Here is a 6000-nt window from a genome sequence, read left to right on the forward strand (position 1 = left end):
CCTCCGGCAGCAGCTGAAAGTAGGCTTCTCTTCCTCTCCCTCCTGCTGGCATTCAACTACCACATTCAGCACCAGTATATGCCACCCCTCCTGTCCCTGTTCCTCTACTTCCTGCTGCCAGGGCCCCCCCTCCCCCTCCCTCTGTGTGATCCCTTGGTCCCTCTGCCTCCCAACCCCTGAAGACTCGCCGGTTTCTCCTCCTTTCCGCTCCTGCCAGATGGCGAGGGAAATCGTTTCAAAATGTAGAGTGGGTAAGAAGCCAGTAAATATGTAATTCTGGCCCCTTTCCTTTTGAATGAACTCATTGAGTGATTCACTGTCCAGTGCCGCTGAGGCTGAATAGGACTGGTGAATCTATGTCTGCAGTCCCTTTCTCTGTCTCAAATGTGAAACATCAGAGGTCTGTTTGGATCCCTAATATTTCACCATAGCCCCCAACAGGGCTCCTAAAAAACTAATAATAATGATAAAAAATAATGTAAAAAATAATGAAACTACCCATGTTTTACATTTATTTATAAGAATGTGAGTCTATGTGTGTATGTTTGTATATATACAATTTTAACTTTGGTGTGCACACCCTAATACAATAGGCTGTGCACACCTATGTGATTAATCCTGGTTCAGTGATACCATTAAGATACCATTAAATAAGTAGTCACACATCAGATTGTGTATTGGGCCGTTCAGGTATGAAGAGTAGAGTAACTTCAGTATGTGTGCTAAGGATAAAAGCCAGAGTTGCAATATGTTATCCCAGTCTGATATTGCCATCTTCTGGCGGTTCATGGTATCACATTTTGGAAACCTAGGGCCAAATTCTCAAAAAAGCTGCGTAACTTAAATTTCAGCAGTTACCGTATTTATCGCGGTATAACGCGCTCTGGCGTATACCGCGCACCCCCAAAGTGGCCCCCAATCCTGTGGGAAAAAAAGATTTTTTGTTATTTTGTACTTACAGTTTTGATGTCTTGCGCGGCGTCCATCTGCGGCCTCGTCGGGTGTCCTCTTCGGCGGGTCGGGCGTCCATCTTCGGCGGGTCGGGCGTCCATCTTCGGCGGGTCCGGTGTCCATCTTCGGCGGGTCCGGTGTCCATCTTCGGCAGGTCCGGTGTCCATCTTCGGCGGGTCCGGCGTCCTTCGGCGGCGTCCTCCCGCTCGTTTCCCGCCACGACTTTGAATACTGCGCCCGCATATAGCGAGCGCAGTACACTCGTGAATCTTCGGCCAGGCTCGGGCGCCTCTCGCACTGACGTCCTGTACGCTCAGGACGTCAGGACGTCAGTACGAGAGGCGCCGAGACTGGCCGAAGATTCACGAGTGTACTGCGCTCGCTATATGCGGGCGCAGTATTCAAACTCATGGCGGGAAATCGGGTATCGGCGTATACTGCGCACCCACGATTTTGCCCTGATTTTCAGGGCAAAATAGTGCGCGGTATACGCCGATAAATACGGTAAGTTACACTGACTTAAAATTTCTACCTAAGTGCCTGATCGTCAAAGCACTTACATAGAAATTACACGCCGTGTAACTTAAGTGCCGCCGTCGTAAGGCGGTCCTCCTCTCCTGGGGGGGTTTAAAATTTAAATGAGGCGCGCTCCCGCGCCGGCCGTACTGCGCATGCGTGTGACGTAATTTTCCCGACGTGCAGTGCGCGAACGTAATTAACGCCGGGCGGCTTTGAGAATTTCGACGGGACACTAAAGTTGCGACGGGTGAAAAAAAAAAGACGCGCCGGGAAAACAAATAATTATAAAAAAAAATGACAGCGTCGCTCAGCATGCATTCCTGAGAGGGAGAACTCCATGCCAATTTTCAAAGAAAAAACCGGCATGGGTTCCCCCCCCCCCCAGGAGCATACCAGGCCCTTAGGTCTGGTATGGGTTGTAAGGAGACCCCCCCACGCTGAAAAATTGACGTAGGGGGTCCCCCTACAATCCATACCAGACCCGTATCCAAAGCACGCTACCCGGCCGGCCAGGAAGGGAGTGGGGACGAGCGAGCGCCCCCCCCCTCCTGAGCCCTGCCAGGCCGCATGCCCTCAACATGGGGGGGTTGGGTGCTCTGGGGCAGGGGGGCGCACTGCGGGCCCCCCCACCCCAGAGCACCCTGTCCCCATGTTGATGAGGACAGGACCTCTTCCCGACAACCCTTGCCATTGGTTGTCGGGGTCTGCGGGCGGGGGCTTATCGGAATCTGGGAGTCCCCTTTAATAAGGGGGCCCCCAGATACCGGCCCCCCACCCTAAGTGAATGGATATGGGGTACATCGTACCCCTATCCATTCACCTGGAGGCAAAAAGTAAAAGTTAGTAAACACACAACACAAGGCTTTTTAAAATAATTTATTATTCTGCTCCGGATGCCCCCCCTGTCTTCGTTATTAGCTCAATTACCAGGGGGGGCTTCTTCTTCCACTCTCCGGGGGTCTCCTCCGCTCTCCGGGGGGGGTTTCTTCTTCCGCTCTCTGGGGGGGCTTCTCCGGACTCCGGGGGGCTTCTTCCATCTTCTCCCCTCTTCCGCTGTTGACTCGGCGAACCCCGGTTCTTCTCCAGCTGTCCGGTGCCTTCTTCTTCAGCGCCGGCTGCCTGCTATGTTTGTGTGTTAGCTCAATTAGTAACAGGCAGCCGGCGCGGTCTTCTGTGACGTCAGGGTCTTCTTCTCCCCTCTTCCGATGTTGACTCGTCGCCTGTTGTCGCTGTAATGATGGAAGCGCGCCTTGCATCCCATTTATATAGGCATCACCGTCCCATCATGCTCCGGCAGGTACCCACGTGGTAAACACGTGGGTACCTGCCCCAAACACTTTTTTTTATGACAATACCATGCATATAAGCCTTTAAAATTAGCACTTTTAGTTTTTCATGTTCGTGTCCCATCGACTTTAATGGTGTTTGCGTGTTTAAACACATTTTTTGCCTGTTCACAAGTTCTGGTCCGAACCGGGGGGGGGGGTATTTGGCTCATCCTTAGTCCTTATGTACACAGTATTGTAATGTAATGTGTGCTTGTACTGTATACAGGTATTTCCCACACCATGTCAGCAAAAAGAAAAATCATGCTTGCATCTGCAGAAAGTGTTCAGAAAAAAAGAAAATGTATTTATTGATCTTGATATGAAAAATAAGATCATTAAGTGAGGCCGGCAAAGAAGTTAAAGAAAAAGCTAGTGAATTGAAACTAACTAGGCAGCGGGAAGGCCTCATTCATGAAACTCATTCATGAAACAGAGAAATTGCTGGTGGTGTGGATTGACGAACAAATAGAAAAAAGAATGCCAATGAGGCTATTTTTGATTCAAACCAGTATTTTTGAGAATTTGAAAGTGAACAAAGGAGAAAATTTGACTAAAATATTTATAGAAAGCCATGTAAGGTTTCAAAGGTTTTGTCAAAGATTCAACCTCTATAAACGGAATATCAGTGGGGAGGCTGCAAGTGCAGATGTGGAAGCAGCTGAAAAATTTGTGGTGGCGTTTGATAAAATCATCGAAAAAGGTGGCTGCTGTCCATAGCAGATATAGGCATAGCCCACTTTTAAGTACACAATGGGGTTTATTTACTAAAGCTGGAAAGTGAAAAATCAGGCTCACTTCTGCATAGAAACCAACAAGCTTCCAGGTTTTATTACCAGGCTTAATTGAACAAGCTGGGGTTAGAAGCTCATTGGTTTATATGCATAAGTGAGCGTGATATTGCAATTTCCAGCTTTAGTAAATAAACCCCATTGTGTACTTAAAAGAGTAACGTGGATGAATCTGGACTTTTTTGGAACAAAAAGGTCCTAGATACACAAAGAAAATAAAACAGTCACATTGTTGTTGGGAGGAAATGTTGCTGGGTTCAAGTTAAAGCCTCTCCTCATCTATCATTCACAGAACCCACATGCATTAATGCAGGTTAGTAAGCACACACTGCCTGTTTTATTATAGTGTAAATAAAGCATGGATGACACAAGCTTTATTTGATGACTGATTCACCAACTGTTTCATACCTTCAGTCAAGTGTTGTTGTCAGCAAAAGGGTGTTCCCTTTAAAATTTCCTCCTGCTCGATAATGCCCGAGGCCACAGAAACATCTTGATGAACTACAACCAGACATAAAGTTAGTGTATCTGCCTAAAAACACAACTGCTATCCTACAACCCATAGACCAGGGTGCAACAGCAACATTCAAGCCCTACTATTTTCCAAAGATGTAGCAGCAACTGAAAATTATGAAGTTACCCTTCATGATTTTTGGAAAGCTTACACCATTTTACATTGCATCAGCTTGGGAGCGAGTAATAGGAAAGTGTATGCACTGTATATGGAAAAGATGCTTAAAGCGTTTTGTGAATTTTGATGAAACAGATGTTGAAAATATAAATCAAAAAAGTGTGCCACTTGTTAACATGCTTGACTTAGGCCCCGTACACACGACCGAGTTTCTCGGCAGAATTGGGCCAGAAACTCGATCGGAGCTGAATTCTGCCGAGAAACCCGGCGTGTGTACACTTTCGGCCGAGGAAGCCGACGAGTTCCTCGTCGAGCCAAATAGAGAACATGTTCTCTATTTCCTCGTTGTTCAATGAGGAAAGTTGGCTCGCCGAGATCCTCGGCAGCTTCACACAGAACTCGACGAGGAAAACGATGTGTTTCGCCTGACGAGTTCCTCGGTCGTGTGTATGAGGCCTCAGATGTTGAAGTGACCAATATTAAAGAATTTGTGAAATTTGTTGAGGGAGAGCTAAGTAATTAAGATTTAATAGAGTTGGAAGCACAGCAGCACTTAGAACAGAAAGAGGAAGAAAAGGAGGAAACAGTGGAAGACGTACAAAAGAAGTTCACAATCAATGGGTTAGCTGGCGTGTTCTCAAAAGTGAATGCAGCTTTATTACAATTAGAGAATATGGACCCAAATGTTGAAAGGTTCTCTAAAGTGGAACAGAAGATGAAGGAACTTATGCAATGTAATCGTGAAATTTATGACGAAAAAAAAGAAAATTACAAAGCAGAGCACCTTAACAGAATTCTTCTTGCAAGCTACCCCTACCAGTTCTATCATTTCCTTCTCATCTTCTCCCTCATCTACAACTCCTGATGACCCTGATGGTAACTCCAATGATGATACTGATGACCCTGCTGGTAATTTCAATTTCAGTGATGACATTGATGACCCTGAGTGAGTGAGTGAGAAACTTATATAGCGCAACACATGCAAACTGAATCGCCTCTGGGCGCTTGGTATCCATTCCCTGGGCCCTCAGAAGAGATGGGTCTTGATCTTTCTCCTGAAGGCCAGGTGGTTTACCTCCAATCGGATGCTGGTTGGTAGAGCGTTTCATAGTCTAGGTCCTTGGACTGCAAATCTCCGTTCTCCTTTGGACTTGTATCTGGCTTTGGGTATCTGGAGTAGATTTCGGTTGGTGGATCGCAGAATGCGATTGGTGTTGTGAGCTTTTAGTTTCTCGCATAGATATTGGGGGGCATTTCCCAGAATACACTTATGCGTTAGACAGAGTGCTTTGAAAGTGATTCTGTCTTTTACGGGCAAACCCTGAAGCACTATTACCCTTTGAAGGATTTGATGACTAAAATGTTACTCAAAATGTCTACTGTACAGTACACATTTACTTTTTGGGCACTGTACACTCTACGTATCCTGTACAGTACAGTATTTTTGTTTATATGTTTGTGTTCTGTACTTCTGCAAAATAAAACAACATTATTGCATTGGAGTTTTGTGTTTAGACTTTTTTTTTCAGAATACAGTACAGTACAGTACAGTAGTTAGGAATGCTTAAAATATTGATTACTTGTGGTTCCTCATTTTAACGACCAATTAATTTAACGACCTGGTCGCTGGAAAGAAACCCGGTCGTTAAGTGAGGAGTACCGATACTGTTTAGATTACTATGTTCTTTTATTCCTCCCTTCTCTCCTCCTTTTTATCTTTCAATAAAAACAAAAAGAACCTACATTTTTATTTCTAGAATATGCATACTTAGTAACTCAGAAA

This window comes from Rana temporaria, chromosome 4, assembly GCF_905171775.1.
Source record: "Rana temporaria chromosome 4, aRanTem1.1, whole genome shotgun sequence".
Taxonomy (NCBI): Eukaryota; Metazoa; Chordata; class Amphibia; order Anura; family Ranidae; genus Rana; species Rana temporaria.